Genomic DNA, 22,929 nt, shown 5'->3' with positions numbered 1-22,929 from the left:
TTTGTCTTGTGCAGGATTGAGGTTTCTATATTGAATTTTTCTGCCTACTGTTTTTCTATATTTCACAATGAGGCAAGCTAACAGTTAAAAATTTAGCTAGCTTTGAGTTAGTCAAATTTCATCTCCTGTTTGCATTTCTAAGGGCTGGTTTGTTTGGGTTTTTCTGGGGCTGGTTTTTTTTCATCCAATATACCCTTGGACTTCAGTGTCAGACAAATATTTTCAATAACTATACAGTGCACATTCATTAATCTAATAACTGAAGAATCCCTCCTCTAGAGGAAACTGTGTCAGAACTACACACAGGGTTACTGACAGGACTTACTCTGTTGCAGCGATCTGGAGATTACACGTCTCAGCTGCAGAACTTGAAACTAGCCTTTCTAATTTTCCAGGGCAATGCTGGACAAAGTTAACGATAAGGAAGTAGTATTGTAACACACTAGTGCTTTGAACAAGCAGATATTTGGCCAACAGCTCCTTTTGTTGGGTCTGTGGCTGGTCAGAAGTGTTAACACATATTGTAGCTCTCGGTGAAAGACAGTGAAAAAAGCAAACTACTCATTTTGCTTAGACCTTATTTTAGAGAGTTTCCATGGAATTAGCCAGTACAGCAGAAGGGTAAGCAAAGTCACCAAAGGCACACAAATTACCACCAGAGATACAGGAAATAGGCAATATCAACTCAAGCATCGAGTCACAGCACATAAGCAGAGAAGTGGGTCAGAGGTGTTTGTGGGCCCCTTGTTCACTAACTGCACTGTCTTTAACTAATGGAAATATGGATAGAAGATGGATACAAATAACTGGAGATGAAAAGCATGGCTTTGTTTCCAGCAGAACAGAGAATCTCTTCCTCTGTTGAATCTCAGTTCATTCACACTACCACATCTGAACTCACTGTTTAACTGCTAGGACCACGATGGGATCTATCGACCACTGTTCCTCCAACACAGCCTTTTTGTAAGCATGGGCACTACATCAAAGTTGGGGACAGGAAGAGTGGCATTGAATGAAAAGGGCTCCAACGTATATGTAAGGATTGTTCTCATGTAAAATCAGAGAATAATCAGTTTGAAAAGCTAGAGGAAAAAGGTCCCTTTAATTTTCCAGCATCATCTAAGAGGCACCCTCCAGCCCTCATTAGACCACAATCAGGGTCATGTAACTTCAGGCCATTTACAAAACCACTGAGTCAGGAGTTCTATTACAAAAGAAACAACATTGGAATGGAAAATAATTAGTTTATGGACTTAATTCAAAATTTTCAAACCCTCCTTACTTAGGGAAAAAATGTGGAAATGTATTAACCGCGAATAAAATGCTTTAACCATGAACATCAGAACTTTTCTATGCAGGAAAAATACAACCTTTGGTTCACAATCTGAGAAAACTCACAGATCATTTACACATAGCAAACATGTTGTCAGGAGGAACTGAGGATGCTCTTAATAAGATGGAAATTTCTTGGCACTTTTTAAAAATTCTTATCTTAGTTTATCACACTCTAGCCAAGATCTGGAGCCATTGAAAGCCTCACATTAAAATATCTCACGTCACACAGTAGTCAGTTGCTCCTCTTATCTTTGTGTTGTAATTAATAAATGTAGAACCCTTGAGGTTTCAGAACATTCAACAATTTTCATTATTAACACAGCAAATAATTAGGAAACAATTACAAAGACAAACAACAGCATAAAAAAATAACAAGTGTAAGTCTACTCCTGAAAGTTGCAGAGACACAATTTTAATGTTTGCACTCAGTCTATTCCCCATTCATGTATTTGACACATTTTTTGGGAATTTATCGTATTGATGGATTATGGCTTTCTGATGTTGAAACAATTGATTATTTTCTACATTTTCATGTTCTCTTGCTGCAAAGTTCTTGCCAACATCTTACAAAACATAGTACATCCTAGAACAAATTAGCATTTACAATGTTGTTTGTTTATTAAGAACCATGTTCTTAAGTTTAGAAATCTGCAAAAGGCTGATCTATGGTAATCATTTCCATAAAGTTGCTCTGCTCATAACAGAAAGAAGAAATAAGTGGAAACTAAATGAGAGAAGGGCCAAATTGTATTCTAATAGACCTCACTGTAAATCAGTCCCCTGACTCAAGGTCAATTATTTCAGAACTTTACTCCACACTGCTGAGTGCCTAGAAACCAGCAAGTCTTGCCTAAAGGATTTTCTCATAATTTGAAAACCCATGGAGTTTAAAGCACACAGGTATGACTAGGTTAGATTACTTCCTCTCATAAAATTAAATACACCTTTCACTAAAGTGCCCATTGTAACTTTTCAGGTACCAAAAAGAGAAGAGTTGAGAGGGACCAGACCAGCTGTTATGAATAATTATAAAACAGTTCAATCCCCAAGTTTAAAAACCTTGGAGTAAATTTCAAAGGTAGGTACTGTAACTATTCTCAGTATATATTCCTAACTGGGATGTAGAAAGTAAGGTTTTCCTTTCACTTGTTAACATCTGTGCTTAACTTATGCAATGTGCAACATCAGTCTACACATTTGAGACTATATTGGAGCTCCTACATGGCTACCAAGCAGAGGGGGAAAAAAAAAATTTCTTACTTACTTTCACTGATATTATCAGCAAATTGCAAAGGATGAATAGAGCCTCCATTTCAATTATCTTCTATCCATTTGGAACCTAAACCAAACGCTTGTTATTGTTTAAATGGCATTTTATATGGAATACGTTACATGCAATTCCTGAGGCTGTGTGAGCCAAAGCAGGTGTTTCTGGTGGAACACAGGAGAGCTCCTACCACCAGCAATTCAAGCGCAGATGTAAACTGTAAAATTATCAAATAAAAAATTGATCAATATATTCTCAAGGTGTTAATACTTTTCTCAAATAGGCTTTTGTTTCTTCTATAATTGAACAGCATACTTCAGTATAAGCAAGCCCAATATCACTTTTCCCATTTTAGTAGAAATTCTAACTAAGCTTATGTATTTTAGGAGGTTGGATGAAGTAATCAAATGGATTGGGTCTGTTTCAGTGAAATACTTGCCTGGCAATTTTATTTCCCCATATTGCAAAAACAGGCTTGCTTTGCAAAAATTTAATCGCAGCAGAGTTGCCCACAAAAGTACACCCACCATGCTTTACTCCATATTCCCACGCTTTTTAATATTTGTCATATTTCATCTTTTAATGCAATCCTAATGAGAGCATATTGAAACACCACAGAACCAGGCTCATAAGAATGTGGTCTTGAAATAAAACATGGAACAGAAGGAGCATTGTATTACAGCCTCTGTTAATGTTTTAATGGTTGAGAGATTTCCAACATGTTGGCAGTGTCAGGACAAACCAATTTAATAAATTATTAACACTAATCAAACATTTTTATGATGGCAGTCAAAACTTCCTTGGCAGTTAAGGTTAATTCTGTTGAAGTTTGACAAAGATGTTACTGTTTGATGGAAACCGCGTTTGAAACGATAGCCTCCTTCAAATGAAAACCTTGCAGCGCACTGAGCAGAAATGGTTAAGCAACACGTCCTGAAGTACATGAAGAAACCCTGAAGGCAAGGCTGCAGTCTCTATGGGCAGCAGCAGCACCAGAGCTTGCGAATGATAGTGAAATGTAAATTGATTACAGCGTACATAATTTGCCTGCCACTACTTGGGAAAGGATATAGAGAGACTTATTGGGAAGAGATAAAGCTTGCGCTGCTGAGGGGAGAGCGCTAAATCAATATACAAAGAAAATCAAGGAATTCCAGGCAGTTGACAAGAGGGGTAGAGAGAAAAATAAAGAATCCTGCCAGTTTTGATGCATTAAATTTTGCAGAAAAGGTATTTTAAAATATCCTTTCATTCAAAAGGCAACCAACAACAAATGCCAGACAACGCCACATTCTCCCTCCAGCTCCTCCAGCCTTGCCAGCTAGTTGAAAACCAGCACAGCAGAAGCTAATGAGGGGTATGGATTAACAATACAATGTTTCTCAGGCCTTTCTTAGGTCTCCCCTGGGGCACCCTCAGTCTCTACATCATCAATCTACTGCAAATTGATGTAGTCAGCCTGTGACAAGGGTCAGGTTTCCAGGACTAGCTACCAGGCATGATCTAGTCATTTTGAGTTATCAAGACAAAGCTCTGTTCTGCCGAGCTCTGGCCATATAAAATCCACAGAACTCCAGGCTTTTGGTGAGATGAAATCAAACCATAGAGCCCTCTCTGTTCTCCTCTATGCCTACTGAGAAACCAGCTCACTTTTCTGAAGTGATACCGTTGTTTTTATTTTGTGCTCTCTTACTGATCATGCTCACAAACAAGAAAAATGTGCTAGCCCATCAGTTTCTTAATGATAATAACAAATACTGTTCTTGTTTATTGTATGCTAATTATAAAAATAATAACCAAAAAAGACATATATATATATTCAGTATATGACAACAATGAAGAAAAATATGCTTGCTGATGCAGATTTCTAAGTAAGAAATATGTTTCATTGGCGTATCAAAAACTTTTGTTTGCCTACAATATTTTTTCTTGAATAATCACATGTGGGATCTTGCTTTTATCCAACAACTCAGGTGCCACAGATTTTCCAAATACTCTGTGGATTAGTTTTACCCATGCAAATTTTTGCTGGTGCTCCCTTAGCTTAGCTGAAGTCAGTGGATTTCCATGCGAGCCTGGTGACAAGTGTGCCTTGGCTCACTGCCCTGCAGCCTTGTCAGCTGCACCTAAAGGCATCCAGTCAGGGGTGAGGAGACTCAAGAACCAGGGTATGCAACACATGAGAAAAATTAGATGTTCTGTCAGTAATACATGTGCAGTCCAAGTTAAAGTAGATTTAAATCATTAGAAAGGCCTCTGTTAATTTCAATGGCTTTGCTGGCATTCACATTTCTACAGAAACTACTGCAGGTCGGATTTACACAATACCTATAGGTTTAGCACCACCTAAACTTACAATTAGTAGTTCTTTCTGAAGAAAGCTTTCATGGCTGTTCATAGAATCATAAAATATCCTGTGTTATAAGGGACCCAAAAGGACCATCAAGTTCAACTCCTGGCCCTGCTCAGGACAGCCCCAAGAATCACACCTTATGCTTGATGGCATTGTCCAAACACTTATTGAACATTGAGGTATTGATCTGCCTCAGAATAATTAAAAAAACAAAACCAAAACCCCAGGCTGACATATTAAGAAAAAAAAAAAGGATTCTTGTATCCCAGCTGCCTAAAATATGCGGGATTTCTGAGGCATCCAATATACTCAAGTTAACTTCAAATATTCAGAGCAACTTGTGGTCCAACACACGTGTGAAATACCAGTAGAAAACAGACTTGTTTATTCACAAAGGAACTTAAATGAAATCCAATACATTTGCTATTTATGTTTCTATGAATGCATCCCATTAGTATATTTTAAAAGGCCCAAAGTGCCCAAAATGCCAAAAAAAGGATCCTTGCAAGTGTTACCTAGGCATTTATTAACAAAAAGTAAACCATCAAATTAATTTTGTGTTTTGTCTGCTCTAAATGGACAACAAGCTTTGAAAAGCAGGCAAAAGCACTGTGCAAGCTGCTTGTGGTATGAACATCTGATGAACATTTGCTCATATTTATTCATGCAAGCGTTTTGGAATTTCTCTGTCATGGACGGTCTTCCAAACACAACGCCATGCATATGAATGTGCACGAAAAACAAACAGAAAGATGCACTAATACCTTGTAAGTAACTCTGGGGCTTCTATCTGATAGATGCTTGCAAATACTTTGTTTCATTATTCAGTCGGCTTTTTCATGCTGCTGGCAAACTTCTACAGGGAAGAGAAAAACAACCAAACCAAAATCTCTAAATTGCAGGCAACATCAGCTCTTGTTTTCCACAGCCCCTTTGCACAGCTTGAGTAAGTTGCTAAAACATAATTATGTGTATGTGTATGTGTATAAAAATTTGGCTTGAACTCAAGAAGTTTCCATGACCTCTTACAATGAGTTCCTGCCACATCCACTTTGTTGAAGAACCAATGCTTAGGCCTTTTGAAGTTCCCAAAAAGGAAAGCTTTTTAACTTACATTCACCTATCTATTGTTTTACACATTTGCCTGTGTGGGCACACACACATTCACCTTTAAGGGCCTGTGTAGTACTTCAGGAACATATCCCATCAGTTAATAGCAAAGTCTCAGTTTAAGGTGATATAAATGGAAGCTTGGACAGAGGATGATTGCAGCTCTTTCTTGTAGTGTACTACCAATCATAACTGATTTTACCTAACAATTTTGCAGGTATTTTGATTTATTCTGTGCTAAAGACAAAAACTGCATTCATATTACTATAGCTCATTACTCTTGGTGATATTATGTGGAGCAGGCTCTTTTAAAACAGCTGATAATATAAAATGAATATACATTTTGGGAGCAAGCATCAGCACTTTATAGAATATAAGTTCACTCTAAGTGATTCATAAGTTCAAGTTGCCTTCTATTTATTTTTTTAGTTAAAAACTACAAGGAGGATCAAATTTCCCCTTCAAAGGAATTATAGGCAAGATGTGCTCAATATTAAAAAGCTAAAAAACATAAAAGGAGAGGTATCCTTCAGAAAAGACCTAGAAAAATCACTAGTTATCCTTTTAAATACTTCACTGTGTATCATTAAGATATGCCAGAGGAAAGAATTTTGCAGGTATCTCAATTTGTGGGTGCAACTGGTGGCTGTTCAAATTCTGCCTGTGCTTGGAAGCAGCCCGTGAAATACCTGTCCCCTGAATGAGCTCTGCACTGCTGACCTGCATTTTAAATCTCTACTGCAGCTTCACCACTGATGAGAGTGCTTGCTAGCTTTGATCAGTAGTGAAGGATCGACGCTGAAATCCCAATTCCCAGCTGGAGAAAGTTTAAATCATCATCCAGACATGAAATTTTACCTATTGTATCTGGAAACAAGAGCACATCAGCACCAATAATTTCCTTCATCTAGAACATTAACCTCCCCTCCTCCTCCCAACTGCAGCAACACCTCCTACACAAGTAATCCCTGCAGGAGTGGAAAATCTTGCAGCGGCTATTGCCTTGGAAGAAAGCTATTAAAAACTTTGACTCCATCCTCAAACAAACTGCTCAAGCACAGGCCAAAGGCTGGCTCTGCTCTGACTGCTCTCTATGTACAGAATTGTTACTGCTTTCTTCTTCCTGCGCTAAAGCTAAACCCAAATGCTGTTCAGTGTAAATCAGCTTTTTGAGCAATAATAAACCAGAGTGGCTTGTCTGTGCAACACACTGTAGAGAAGCTTCTAGCACTGTTTACAGGAAAGTTCACTATTCCTCTCCCAGAACAATGCAGCTGCTCTTTCAACTTTAAAGGCTCCCACCCGTCTTTGCTCCTCTTCCCATGCATCTCTCTTTGGCTGCTTTTCCAAGGGCAGACAAGGGCTCCATGCCATTTGCTGAATCTCTCATATTTGGAGAACAAAATACCTTTCCCCATCTAAGAGAACTGATGTACTCTGCTGGCTTCGAACTTGTAAAATATCTCTCTGTTGAAGCAGCTGCTGAATAATTTATATTTCTTAGAACCAAGCTGAGAATATGTACATTTTGCTTTGATCCATATGGTATAGCTGTTTTTCTTCCTTTCCACTGCCATCTTGTTTTCCACTTTAAATTTCAATGTAGGAAATTCTGAACACTTCAGAGCCTGGGAAAATTATTTGGGTTTGAGAGTGAGAGAGAAGGGGGGTGCAGTTTATTTGTGAGGTTTTCTTTTTTTTTAATGGAAGGAAAAAATCCTGAACAGCTTGCAATTAGCAGCTCTGAAAAGTTATAGTTTCTTCAATGGCACACAGCATGCCAAGAAAACCTACAAGAGATTCCTCAGCTTAACACGCCTGGAGCAGGATCCAGTTCCTCTAAATCAAAGCACAGCTCACACTAACAGTTGCAGTATGTTAGTGGCTGGATGGCTGCTTTATGAAGAATTATAAAGTGACACAGCAGTCTGGCTGAAAAAAACACACACCACGCTTTGATGTTTTTAACCACTGACTTCAAGAGCACCAACAGAAACCTTCCTGTTTTTATTGCAGCCTCTCTATCATCCCTCCCCCTGCTCCCGCCCTCCTCTCCCACTGCTAGATGGGGGACTGTTATCTTTCAGTCACTTTGTAAGCTTGACTTGTTTACAGACTGAATGTCTCTGTTTATAGGCCTCTATCAGAGAACAAACAGGGCAAGTGTGACTTCCTAGGACCTGAAATGCGATGCCTTTTCCTCTTGGGCAAAAGCAGGAGTGGCAAGGGAGGGGAAAATGAAGGGGAAAAGAGAAATCCTGTAATTGTCCTTTTTGTCCATCTTCCCTCCAGGATTAATGTACACACCTGTATGCTGCAAAGGTATTTTAAGAGACAGCTGCTTAAATCTTAGCTTACCAGAACTCAATTGTCTCACAAAAACTAGGTCCACTTCAGAACCTCTAACAGTAAAATCAATGCTAAATACCAGCTTCTCTTAAACTGCATGTTTTTAAAGTTCTTTATTATAGATCCATTTAGATGTTTATTTGGGGAATCTTAAAAGCTTATACCACATTTTACTGGGGACATTTAAAGGGTGTCAGTGGGGTAATTATAAGCATGCACACTATAATGATGAAATTTTAGAAACCATTAATGGCATGACTTTGTATATTCATTCTTATCTTGAAAAATATCTTACTTCAGACATAACCCTAGTCCAGTCAATAAGAATAATCCTTAATAAGGTACTGAAATGACATGAGAGTCAGTCTGCTTATATCGCTACCGGCAGATTTGAGTTCTTGATAACATTCAGATTATAAACACCCCAGAGGAGGCATAGCTTTCTCCTTACTGAGGGTGTCATACTTGTACACTGGCAATTTTAATCTAAATTGCAGGATTCATTTTTATAGGTTTCTCATTTCAAAAGGCTTCCTTTTGCACAAACACACACTGGAGAGTGTGAGGAAATCTTAAGGAGGGTACAAAGGAGCATATCACATGATAGTACTTTATGGTGAGACACTGGGCCAGCCAGTTTTGAAGCTAGCTCTGTCTCTGCTTTCCCCTGGAGGTTGTTTACCCAAAGAGACTGCAAACCTTTTGAACTAAAAAAATAAATCAAAACAATGAAATCTAGGATGTTAACTCTTTAAGCATCACCCTTTCCAAATAACTAGATCAGACAGGACAGAAGAGGAAATCGTTTACATGTAGCTTTTCTTTCAACAGCTGTGCCCACAGAGTTGGGACCCTGGGGCAGCAGCTCTGGGTTACACACAGCCAGGTTATCCTAGTGCTGTTCATACAGCAGTGTCCAGTCCTCTCTGGGCCCTCCCATCTGCCCCAAGACCTGTCTGCTCCCTGCTCCTCACAGCTGCCCCTGAGTCAGAGCTGGCTCTCCAATGCCCATGATCTCCTCCAACGTCCTCAGCAGCATCCCAGCAAGCTCCTCTCCCTCTGAGGATACCACTGCACCTTCCTGCTTTTTACTGATGGATCATGTGCCTTGGCAGACCACAGACAGGAAAAAAGTCCTACTGCTGCACACACCTCTGCTGTGCAAGGGAACAGAAAGCCCAGTACGAGCTGGGTCTTCTCAAACGGAGGAACTTTTGAAATAAAAGGGAAAATTTGGTCTTCTTTAGAGTTCAGGTACAACTTAATTAGTTTAAACACCCAAATAAGCATTACTTAAATGGTCCTGGTGTCACTTTGCCTGTTGGCAAGAGCAGAGTTGCTCCTCCTTAGCTGGCCTAGTCTGAAGACCTCCAAGAGTATTGGCCCGTCACTTTTCTCCCACAGCAGCAGGTCTGTCCAGAAGACACCCTGTGTCCTCCTGCAGGCAGCCAGCCTCACCAATTCTCCAAGTGATCTTTCTGCTTTCAGGTCCTGCCTTGAAGGAAGTGTAAGCTTGTACCTTTGTCTGACATTTAACACCTGTGGGGCTTCCTCAGCACAGACTGCAGAGAACTTTATCCAAGATGTGGTCTTTTCCCTCAGTGCTCTCCTTACCCTGGAAGCTGTAGAGCTCAGGGCACACCAATCCTGTCAAAATACTCATTACTAAGGAGACCAACCAACCCTGCACAGAGCACCAAAGCCTTCCAGTGCAGCTCAGCATAAGGGGAAGACAGGGATTTGTGGCTGTTGTGTTCTGTTTTAAACGAAATTGTTTGGGCCATTCATACTCTTTCTAGTTTTTGGTATCATCTGAGAAAGATAGAGGAAATGAAACTATAAGAGTAGAAGGTGATTTTTTTAATCACAACCACTTGTCCCCTAGAGACCAAAAGCATATGTTTGAATTAATGGACTCTCTCCATAAATCATGAAGGGCACAGGAAAGATGCAAGAGAAGTTAAGTTTTCCTCATCGTGAATAAACTTCTTCCAGCTCTCTTCGGCAGTTTCTCATGGGGATGATGAAGCCATTTAACCTAACAAAAGACCTGGCTTGAATCCTGGGCCAGAACTGACATACAAATTAACTTCTGGTTTTGGCATCCAGCTATGATTAACTCTTCTTCTGTCCATTCTCACATGCTCTCACTTTAAGATGGCTGAAAAAACACTTCAATGCTCAGCTGTAAGTACGGAAGTGGAGCTAAATTTGAAACACAAGCCTCTCTTTATCATGGCCTGCCAGGATTCATAGATTACTTTTTCCCCTGGACCTCAGTATTGTCAGATCCTATTCTGACACATATAATTCTGTCTGGGCCAGAGGCACTGAAATTTATGGTATGGATTCTACTGTGTAGGAAACACCAAGACACAATGTGACAGCATGCTTAGCCCTCTATGCAGCTCAGGTCTTTACCATATCTGGCAAATCAGACACTTAAATTTTTTTCTGCTGTGTCTGAAAATAAAGCCTTCACAGCCCTGCACGGCTGAAGAAGAGACAATCACATGCTATTTCTCATGGGTCTAAGGAAAACCAAGACTGAAAACTCAAAGATACAAAACTATGTAAAATTTAGACACACTAACAAAAGGCATTAATCACTTATCTAATTTTCAGGAAAAAAGTGAATGAATATTTTAATTCCCCAGTCTCAAAACAGGTAGTATTCAATCAGTATTATTCCTGTAGCTAACAAAAGCTCAAGACATTTCACAGATGGACAAGGAAACTCACATCCAAGCCTTCACCTTTCCCACTTTTTCTGACAAATTGACTTTCCAGATGACTTATCACACTCGAATTCCCTGTGGGAATTACTCCCTCTCTGAAAGTACTAAGATACATGTATAAGCATCAGCATCCACTGAAGAACCAGAGAAGTGCCAGGGCTGATACATCTCACCCAGGGTAAAGATGGGTGACTACGGGTTGTGTTTGAGCTGGGTGGGGTGTGTGACTGAGCCCTGCTCTCCTGAACTCTGCTCCTGTCAATAGACACCGCAAACCAACAGGTTTTCCCTCTTCAGATTTACCCCTGGGTGCTTGTGCAGTGTGCGCCACAAAGTAGGGCTTGTGGGCAATTATGTTTCTAGAGTATATAATCATGTCACGAAAAGTATAATTTTCTTCACTGTATGATTTCCTGAGCTACTTTGCCCTGTGACACCCAGCACAGAGGGAACCTAGGCCTCGAGTTTTTCCCTAGAAGCTCAGGTGCCAGCTGCTGCCTGTGCTTGCATGCATGTATCTACTGTGAAATTCAGGATCACGAAGATCAAAGTTTTAACTCCATCAGTGGTAAACAGCTGGCAACTACTCTGGGCATTGGGGTTGCAGGTTCCATTCCAAAGAATACCCCTTACCTGTCCTGAGCCCTCTATGGATGCTCTGTGCCCTGCAAGGCTGGCTGCTCCACACCCTGCGGGCTGCAGCCGTGCAAGCTCTCGGGCAGGGCTGGCCCCAGCACCCGCAGCCCCTGCCTACAGCTCTGAGCAGCGCCTGGGACTCCACGGCTCTATTACAATGCAGGCACTAATTAACAGCCCGAGCAGGCTTTGCGCAACAGTTGCCAAGCCAAGGGCTTTGCCTTGAACTGAATCGCTCGTCCTGCTTAGTTTTTTAAGTTCATCGTTTACTGCAATGTAGTAAGGCATATCACAGAAATTTTTACAGGCATGACACCACTGCACTAGTTACTTTTGAACAGCAACAAACCATCATATTCTTGTCCCTGTGCTCTGATGAGCTTTGAACTTTAATAAATGATTAATCCTATTTAGAAGTAACTTAGCACTGCCTCAACTGCATCTTTCCATGAAGTGTCACTTTGACATCCTCTGTTGTGTGCATTCACTGCGACTTTCACACGCTGTAAATTAAGAACATTTACACATGCAATTAGTGTTAAATAAATGCCTGAAGAACTCCTTGGGGATTAAGCAATTAGATGGCATCATGGAATACCCTTTGTACTCAAAGCTTATGAAGAAAATCATCTACCCGTTCTGCACAAATTGCATACTGGGGTAACCATTGTGCTGGCAGGAAGTGCTGGCATGAATTGCCAAATGCAGCCTTGAGTTTATACACGCCGCCTTCTCCCAGCTCTCCTGGTCCTTTCTCTTCTCTTACAAGGGAAATTAACGGAGAGAAATTTGTGACCAGGACAGTACTTTATCATTAAATTACTCCCTCTATTAAAAAAAAGAAAAAAAGAAAAAAAACCATACAGCTATGTACACACAGACCATTTGCACAGCCCGTGATAATAGAGACTTAATCCTTTCATATCCTAACCCTTATTTTATGGCACATGAAAACAGCAGTCAGCTAATATGGCAAAGTATGCAAACAGTATTAGATGGAGAAATACTTGGCACACTAGAGCACCTTGCAAATGGGAGCATGTATTTTATATATACATGCTACACACACACCTAAAGCTTGCTGAAAATAACACCAACCATTTGCCCTGCTATGTATATGGTTTCTCCTCACCAAGATGGTGGGTTAAACCCCAAAATGTAGGTCTTGGGAGAGAAATGGACAATGAATTTTTATGTTTTGAAGTTCAAGTTTAAAGCAAATCCAACTCCCATTAACACCCATCATTCACAGGCAGCCTGGAGAAGAGGGGACACCTCACTTTGTAAAAGTTGCACCTAACTCATGGAATCAGACACAAGAAAGAGCTGGACACAGAAACAACAACAAAAAAATCAGTTACACCCGTAGCATTTAAGGCAACAAAACTACATCCCCTCGATGCTGACACCAAGACAAGGCCCCCCCTGCTCAGGGCACGGTGTCCTCCACCCCACCAAAAGGGTGGAGGACTCAAAAACTGCTCCCAGAGGTCATCCCCACAGCCCTGCACCCTCCTTACAAAGAAGCCCATTGTAGCCAAAGAGCTTCCCGAAGTTGGTCAGTGCCGGGATACAAAGGTGGTGTGTGAAGAGAGCTAGCTGAGGCTGCATTTCACGGGAGAAGAGAGGACCCTGTTTGGAGAAGAGTGGGATTTCTAAGTGCCAAGCATTAATTACAAAAAAAAAAAAAAAAGAAAAAAAAAAGAAAAACGGAACAAGAAAAAAATAAAAACACAGCAAACCACCAAACCCCAAACAACATAAAACAGCTGCAGGGAAGTTGTTTTTCCACTTGAAGCAGCCCGTGGAAGCTGTTAAAGGTATCCCTGCGGATGCGAATCACCCTCGGCCATCGGCGCAGTCCCAATCCCGAGCTGCCAGCGCCACCTTCTTGCCAAGGAGCTCAGCGGCAGCGGCACACTGCTTCATAATCCCCGCTCGGAATCGGGAATTCAGCGCCCTGTTAAATCGGGGAAGGGAAGACCAAAAGAGCCATCAGCTCCCTGGAAGAGAGGCTGAGCTCCACCTCATAAATCCTTCAACCCACCAAGGAGCACCAGCGAGGAGTTCCCGTGAGGAAATCCTCTCCAGAGGCTCGTGGCTGCAGTTGGTGATTTTGTTTGTGTTGAAACGAACTGGCAACATTGAAAAAGAAAGAAACATCTCTTGAAGAATTTCGGAGTGATGAAAAGTGCCAAAGTGATATCCTCAGAGCTCAGATGCTCTGGTGATTTAGAGCTGCAGCACTGACCCAGCAGCAGCCCAGGGAAAGATGATTCTGGTTTTTTTGGCCTGAGGTGCATCAAATATGATGTGAAAAGACACTCCTCAGCACGTGAGAATGACTCCTGAGCCTCTCCAGTTTACTTCTGTGAAGTAACCATCACAAAAAAATTCTACGGATGTCATCTATAATTTAGAAAAAGAAATCTAATTTTTGTATATATAAATCTATATATTTTGGATCCTGTGGTCATTTATAGTCCATATTCACTTCAGTCACTAGATTGCACAAGTAATAATACCCTACACATCTTCATAGAACTCCTTTTCCAATTTCTACCTGCAATGGATGTGAAAACAACAAAGTCCCAAAGCAAAAGTATACTCTTTCTGTTCCAAGTGCAGCTAGTGAGGAAACATACTGAAAAGAGATTTTCTTCTGCAATACAGTTTTGCATAAGATGATTCAGACAAATATTTCTGGATAATCATCCAAATAATAAGGCCATGAACATTTCATGACTTGCTGTTCCACTTCTAACCTCAGGATTGCAGGGGAGAGCAGAAATGGCAAAAGGATGTGACCTTTTAATTACATCCAGAGATCTGGAGTTTCCCTGTCCTGACTGCATGGACTGCAGACATTTGACAAATGAGGAAGAGAAGAAACAGAATCAAAAGGAAGCACATGTTGATTCATGTGCATAGAGGGAAAAATAAAAGTAAATAAGAAGTTTGCATTGAACTTTTTATCAGAGTTGGTGTTAAAGTCTGTCTCACCTATATATTGAACTCATATAATCTTCCTAATAATTGAGGCAACTTCAGCAAAGCTGTTTGAGTGAGCTGTCTTCTGTTCTAAGAACCCACTGAGACTTCAGCCAGATTGTCAGTGTTAGATTTTTATATACATAAAACTTGCACATACATTCACATCCCCTGCAACTAACTGTTAACTACAGAGGGAGAAAAATGCAAATAGAAAAGTACAAAGGCAAATCTAGAGGACACTTGAAGAAACAAAAAACCAACAACTGAGACTTTCTCAAATAAAAAAGGAAAAGTTAGTATTTTCAACTTTTGAAAACCGTTGAAAACCTTGATTATTGTGAAATACGCTTGTATTTCACACCCCACACCTTGATCTCAGGAACACTGAGTCCTGGTGGATTTAGCTGCTTAGGAAGCACCAGCTAGGCTCTCCAGAGGGTGTGCTGCTGCATTCCCTGGGACTCCCCAGCAGCTGGCCCTGATGCGCTCCCCTTGCGCAACGCGCCCTGCGAGCAGCCGCCGTGCCATGGCCAAGGGAAACTCGCACAGCACAGCCTGGAACAGCACAGCCTGGAACAGCACAGCCAGACCCGGTGTTGCTTCAGAAGCACAGCAGCACTGATGCTGCTGGTGAGCGTAGCGACTGGAGGAACGCACCGACCTCGCTGCTTTCATTCCCTGCTGGCTGCAAATCATCTTTGGGGAGATGTCCCTGGAGGGCATTGCACTCCTGGGGAGCTCTCTGTCCCTCTCCAGAGGGCTGCTCCCATGGCTAAAGCTGAAGCCTGCCTCAACCCTGCCCATTTCCTGTTAAAATCTTGTATTTGTACATATATATGTATAATATGGGTATATATTTAATATCAATTACAGGGAAGACAGGGCAGTCTTTCAAACTTCCAATGTCAACATACTGTACAAACAGGAAGCAGCACTGCAGTAACAGGTCATTAAAAAGACTGCATACCAACCAAGAACCAGGAGAGTCATCTAAAAAATAAAGAAATAAGAAAAATCAGGCCTTTTCTACCATAGTTGGCATACCCTAAATCTCTCATGTTTCATACCACATGGAAGAGATATGTGTGTTTCAGGAAACTACCCAAGTAAGCAGGGTTATAAATAATCACATATTTTCTTGCTAGCTTTCTCCATAACACCCTTCTTATCCTTTAATTGCCTCTGCTCTTTTGCTCTCTCCTCGATAGACACAACAATCCTACAAAGGGTGAGGAGAGATGCTCAGAAAGTGGTTCTCTCTCCTTTGGTAGGAGCCTTTCCATGGCAGAGGCAACCTGAAAGCAGAAGTCTTGTCTTTCCCTTTTCACAGGCTTTAGTCCCTTTCTTCTCCCTGCCTTCTACCTCAAAATGAAATTTTAAGGAAATTCAAGACAGTTTACTTTCCCAAGAAGCTGACGTGGAATAGCCAAGATTGGCTGCCAGCTAGAGGGAATCCAATGGCGGGTAAAAAACAAAATTAAAAAAAGCTCTAACCCACCCAAGTTCTTGATCATGCCAAGAAATACCCTTTGTAAGATAGAAAAAGCCCAGCATTTGCAGTATTGCTGTGAGCACTCTCATCTAGAAAGGATCCATATCAGTATTTCCTATCCCATAACCAGCTGAAGCTGCAGTATGCTAGTAACATCTGAATGGCAGCTCTACTTATTTTTCAATTTTTTTAAGTGAAATTAAACCCACCCTACTTCCCCCAAGTATTCACTGTGTTATAATCCAAGCTGTCCCAATACAGCAGTATCCACACAACCAGCTATGTTTTTTAACATCTGTTTTTCATTCTCTTAACAGGAAACCAACACAATTTCCATGACAAAGGAGGATTCTGGTGTTATACTCTCATTTATCTGTCATGTGTACACTTGGCAGCATTTGGTCTTTATTCTTCAGACACTTAAGAAATAATCTAGGAATTACTGCTGCTTGACAATACAAACAAATAGGGCTATCTATAAATAAACCACAGTGAGGATGGGGGGAGGGCTGCTTTGCACCCACATAGGAGCTGCCCTGGGGCTACTTCTCATTTATGTTTTGGTCATCACTGGGGATCAGGAGGTCACTCTCCTTTCTGAACCCTTTTGTGCAAGCCTGTGCATGGGGAATATGAGGCCCTCACACAAAGAACCTTTGAGGAAATTGGTTGACTCTTTTCTTTCCCTTTCTCACCGTCTCCCTGACAGGGAGCTGGGCTTTGGTGGGACTGGGAGAGGTGACATCCCAGTGGCAGCATGGCCCCTGCAGCCCCCTTCGTGTACCTGTGGCACTGGCAGGTAGGATTCACTTGCCAAGTGCTGCTCAGAGGAGGCAGGAAAAGGGTTTACAGGAGATATTTAGCCTTAACTCCACCCTACCAATTTCAGTTTGAAAACTCAGGAAGTCTTATTTTCTTTAAATAAATTGCAGGCACAAAACCATTGTTTAGTTTATGCTATACACATGCAGAGCATTTTTGCTAGCACCCACCACATGCTGCCTAACCTTTTTTTCTTTTTTTCATTTTTTTTTCTTTTAAATTTCACCATTTGTAGCCTCTCTCCCTGACTGTTCTTATTTGCCTTGGGCCTGATCCAAACAGCTATGGGAGGAAACAGCCAGGACGCCTATTGACTTATATAAAAGTTGAATCAGGGCCATGGACAGTAATGGATACAATCCAGAGTCTTTTTTGAAGGCTCTGAAATTAATATCAGTCCCTTGATATATATATTCCTAATATGACAGGTATGTTTTAAAAAGGACAACCTTTAATCTCTTTCTTTCTATGTGAAAATGTTGCTCATTATATAAATAAAAATTTGTAAAGAAACCTTCAGATTCTGTCTGAGAGAAGTTTTATAAGGAGAGAATTTTGAGATAGAAAATTAAAGGCACTAGTTAAAATTGCTCCAGTTTAATGTCTTCAATGTTAAATTATGAGATTGACCCTTCAAATGCTTCATTACAGGTGGGATTTTCTTGGAAGCGAAGAGCACAAATCAAAGAATTCATGTTCTAAAGTGATTTGTAGACAGATGCAATTAAAACAAAATGGCATATTGCCTACCTCCCTGTGGCATCCAGAGACTGGAGGTGTCTCAGATTTCTCTACAGTTAATGAGAGTTAGGAGAGAACTCAGCAGAGAAGCTAAAGCAGCCTTTGAACCAGGAGACACCACTGACATAAGTGTGTTCAGCATGCAGCTACTTGAAACCACCCAAGAGAAAATCCTCAATGCAAAGCATTGCCCCAGCTCTTCACCCCTCCCAGGGTTTCTGCCCATCACCCTTGGCTACAGCAAGGTTATCCTTCCCTGTTTGAGATCAGCAGCCTGGGATGTCTCTTCACACTCTTTGCCTTCCTTTTCCAAGGCTCAAGCAGAGGTTAGCCTTTTTAGTGACATTTGGTACCATGAGCCATGTTCAATTCAAAAACTCAGGGGTGGCAGCATTTCACTGGTAATTGGGAACCTGGAATCTGTCAGCCTGGGATTGCCCAAATATGTGAGCTCTCAAAAACTGGCCAGAGAGATTATATGTCCAAAAGACTACTATCCAGACATAGACCAACAATACCTCTATTTTTATATGCAAACTTATTTATACTCATCTTACTTTATCTTATTTCCTAATTAAAAAAAAATGTCTATTTTTGTCCAAACATCCCTGCTTGAGGTGTGCCAAACAATAACAATTGAACTTTTTAAAGCAGAGATTTGAAGCCAGACATGTCCTTAAAAAAAAAAAATTAAAATGGCAAGAAATCCCTAATTTTGTAAACTCCCTAAAAATAGATAAACAATAGGCTTGATCAAATTGGGCCATTAAAAAAGAAAGAAAGAAAAGCTTGAGTTGGGTCAAGGAATTAATCTCATTCTTGAAGGATGAAAACAAGGAAACTCATTCGGGATTTGCAGTAGTATTTCAGTTAATAGAAAGAAAGGAAAGAAAGCATACTAGAAAGAGTAGCTAAAAGTGTTATTTTTTCCTCCCTTTGTGGATGGTAATTACATGAGCAACCTCACTACATTTTTTGAGTATTTATATTAATAAGTTCTCAATATTGTAAATAAATGGTACATAAGTTGACCTACAGAGCAGAGATATCTAGAAAAAAAGATAATCCTTGTAAGCATATATACTAGAATTTGTGCCTTTATTAGCATGTCTATCATTTTAAAATACACCCAAGCAAACAGCTTGGTGCCTTGTGGGAAGAATGGCAGTGAAAACCTAGAAAAGGTTAAAAGAGTGTGGCCAACTAAAAGAAAAAGAAAAAAAAAATCTCTTTAACCTCTATTGGTAGTCCCTTTCCATTTTTACCATTATTTTAACTAGTAAAAAGTATCCTTTTTACTAGTTAAAATAATACTCAGCAATTTGAAAAATGCCATGCAAGAAGAATTAGATACATAGGTGGGAAGTAACAGTACTTGAAAGGCAGTTTTATCATTTATAATATTTCCTGTGAGTAATAGAGTTTATCTTTTACTGTCCACATGCAAAATTTTAACAACACATGCAGTTATAGGTTATTCCAAGTCAATCTATTTCAGCTGTAGAGAAGCAACAATTTATTTGGGGTCAGCTCAGCAGTAATTTGCCCATGACTGAGATGCTGTAATGATTCACAGAAAGCTATAGATTGAATGTCTCTTTCTGTTTCCTCCATGGACTGGCTCCATTCTAGATTTCACCTCCAGTGACCTCCAGGGTCTTCCCTTTAGCTGAATCACGAGTAGCTGACAATGGAGATCTCATGGACACAGTATGTATGGGAAATGCAGGCCAGCTGTGAAGAGCAAGTGACTCTAGTGAACACAGAAAGTGACTTCTAGTTAGCATTCTTCAGTCTTCAGGCTTGGTTTCTGTTCTCTCAAGCCTCAAATGTCTCAACCATTTTTCACATGACTAAATGAAATGAGTTTTCACTTATAAGTAAAATGATTAAATAGCTTCGCCTGTTTCAAAATAAGTCTGTGCATATTGCTAATCTTCTAATCCAAGCTGTGTCTTCTTCCTGTGGCCACTTCTAGTAGTCTGTGCAGAATTCAGCTGAGTATCTTTGTCTGGGGAACAACAATGGCACTTTACATATTTTTTCCTGACTTACACCAGCCTTATAACCTTTGTGTTCATTGCCTCCACACAAGTGCTGTTATTAGCATCAATCCTGCAGAGCACTTATCCCTCAGGACCTTGTGAGTTGAGAGTTCTGTTAGAGTCACTAATTGAAAACGAAGCAAAAGGAATCTATGCAATCAGTTTCTCCAGATCCCAATCCTTGTGCTTTTATTTCATAGATAAGTTCTACTAGATCTACTCTAATAACTATAAACTTAGAGTAAAAGCAGGCCTAGAGTATGAGTATCACTTCATTATCCTGTCTCTGTCCACTGCCAAAGCAAGTATTGCATCATTTGTTACAGGTGCATGTGTGTGCAAGCATTCTCCACATCCACCTACAAATGCACCTTTGTGTAGGGAATGGATGAACATATGTGTGTGAGTATGGGAAACCAGCTCAGCATGTGGCACTCAGACAGCCTTTCCTGCCATCTGACTATGGTTATGAATGAATCATAACTCCAGCAAAAATTTCAGCTTTCAGGCTCATGAAGAATGTTATATTATTTTTGGCTTATGTCAAAGAAAAATAGGTGTAAAAGAGTAAGTCCAACAACGTCCAAGCTCATCTGCATCTTCATCTGTACACATCTTTTGAGGTCTCTCTAGGTTCTTTTTACTTTCACAGACTCAAGAATCATATTTGCATTTATTGTGTTTTATCACACTGCAGATGTAGAAAACCCATTTAGGAGTGTGCAGTTTTCATATTTTATATACATCTATTAAGTATAATGATCTACAATTTGATTCTATGGCCTGTATAAACATTCATCTGTCAGACCACAAAAGCAGAAACTTAATATTTTTCTTTGGTTTTGTACCATTCTTCATCCATACACAAAGGAGGGAACTTAATCCTTAGAGTAAAATTACCCCTAGCTTTTCACTCTGCTGCCATAAAAATGAATTCCAACAATTAACAGAAATAACTTTCTAATATATCCCATCACTCCTACTCCCAAAGATACTGCAATAGTCCTCCATCCAGGGAAGAAAAGACAGCTTTAACAAAATGGGAAATCTCACTCACAAGATCTCTGTCCATGATGATACCTCCTCTGAAAAAAACTCATCAAAAAGTCTAGAGCAATGTTTTTGTTATTGAATTATATGCCACTACTTCATCCAGCAGTCTAGCCAGACTGCACATTCAGAGCTGGGTCTCTCTGCCATCATTTCACGAATTCAGAATTGCTGGTCTCAGAATACCTTGCTTTTATAAATGTGCTTCCTCCTATTCCTGACAAAAAGTCCCAAGACAAGCACTTGCAACCACTCTTTTTTTTTTTTTTTTATTATTATACATGCTAGTAGTGAAATGACTGGCTTAGGTCTCACCTGCCAAGCCCTAGACATCTACACTAGATATGCTCCATCCTACTCCAGGTCACATTACTGCCTGCACTCCCTTCCTTTCAAAAAAAGGTATTAATGCTTACAATGGATCCAGCCATCTGGAGCACCTAGGAGGGGTGGCAATGGAAATTCAGACTAGGTGAATCCCTTCCTGAAGTCCCTCATGAGGCTCCTGAGCCTCCTTAGATCCAGCCTCAGGCGGGAGAACAGGGCACTTACACCTGAGGAATCACCCATGAGGAAGGCAGAGCCTGTTTACCCATGGTGCAATAGACACTGCCTTGCATTTCCAACAGATCAAGTTCTAGGCGCATTATGATGTCTAAAACTGTCCAGAGGGGCAGCAGAATATTTTCCTAATACAGGAAAACCTTCCAGTTGCAAAGGGTTACTCTAATTTCATCTCATTTGGTCTCTCCCTCTAGGGACTAGGGAACAGAGGGCACGACTCGAGAGCAGAATAGCACAGGAGCCAAAAAATACTTTCTTTCACTGCAAGGTTGCTGTTTGAAACAGGACATACACTAACTTACAGGGAAGCATTTTTACTTCTGCTGTCAGCTGAAGACTGAATGATAGCAGCTTCTCTTCCCTGAGACCCAGTTTCTTCCCTAACCCTGTTGAATGCTGATGAACTACAAATGCGAGACTTCTACTGTGAGGTCTGATGAACTTAAGCAGTTCATGTGAGGATGCAAAAATTCCTTAGTTTCAGACACCTGTCTGGTCTGAAGGTTGTGTCATGGAAAAAAGTCACCTATGAGAATATAATAATTAACAGTTAGTAATTATAACACTTCAGAAGTAGAGAAGGATAAATAAATAATGAATCACAGGTAGCACCTTCTTCCATACCCACAGACCTATACAAACAATACATCCTTGACATCCTTTGTTATCAAATCACGTACACATTTCCCTGGTTTTTACCCCCTGGGCATTACTACAGCAGGGCCACTAATTTTTCAGCTTTAAATCCCAGTCTGAGCACCCACTTTTATGAGCAAAATCCACAGGCTACTGTCTGGCACCACGGAGTAGGTGCACAGAGTCAGATGGTGCAATAATCTGATCAGCACTAACCTTCCTGCTAAGTCCTTTATGTCATAGGTAATGAGGAAGATTTGTTATGGCCTCTGGCAAACAAGAGTGCTTTGATGAATCAGCTTCAACAAAGGAGACACTGACTTTCAGTCTGAAGTAAGAGATCCCTGCAGTCATGCTAATGTTTGGGCATTTCTCCTATGGTGAGGAAAAAAATGCTTCTACACATGGGCTCCATTCCTGTGATTGTCAGTGGAATTTCAGTCTCCTTAATCCAGAGATGAGTTTAGTTCCACAGAATGCAAAAAAAAATTTGCTCTGCCAGTTTTCAGCAGCATACCAGCCACTAAAAAAATGGTTCCCATTAATGATTAAATGGGAAATTTTTTAGGTCATCTCCTGCACAGGTCTTTGCAGATCTTTTTGGTGTGACACTGAAAAAATTAAAAAAAAAAATTCTAAAGTAACTGCAGCTGCTTTTCCTTTAGACTAAAAACTATATTTTCAGTTAGTAATGTTTACACATTTGGATTGGAAAAAAGTTGAAACAGTTTTACTCCAGCAACTGAGTCAATATACAACATGCTTCTGCTTGTATGAAAGAAAGAAGCATGCAAAAA

The 22,929-nt window shown here is 40.4% G+C and overlaps 1 long non-coding RNA gene across 4 annotated transcripts in view; it reads left to right on the top strand.

Moving 5' to 3' along the window:
* LOC146439293 (uncharacterized) overlaps positions 1–19,083 on the top strand; it is a 32,430-nt gene extending 13,347 nt beyond the window's left edge. For 2 of the 4 annotated variants that reach the window (XR_014850736.1, XR_014850733.1), the window contains exons 4-5: positions 2,312–2,413; positions 6,810–12,646. This is a non-coding gene — a long non-coding RNA (uncharacterized LOC146439293). Of the gene's footprint in view, positions 1–2,311; positions 2,414–6,809; positions 12,647–16,591 lie in introns of those variants that run through there. The other 2 variants (XR_014850734.1, XR_014850735.1) reach the window with 2 other exon arrangements.
* Positions 19,084–22,929: the final 3,846 nt, after the last annotated feature.

Source organism: Lichenostomus cassidix, chromosome 3 (genome assembly GCF_008360975.1).
Source record: "Lichenostomus cassidix isolate B80296 chromosome 3, HeHo_3.0, whole genome shotgun sequence".
Classification (NCBI taxonomy): domain Eukaryota; kingdom Metazoa; phylum Chordata; class Aves; order Passeriformes; family Meliphagidae; genus Lichenostomus; species Lichenostomus cassidix.
This window is presented reverse-complemented; position numbering and strand designations above follow the sequence as displayed.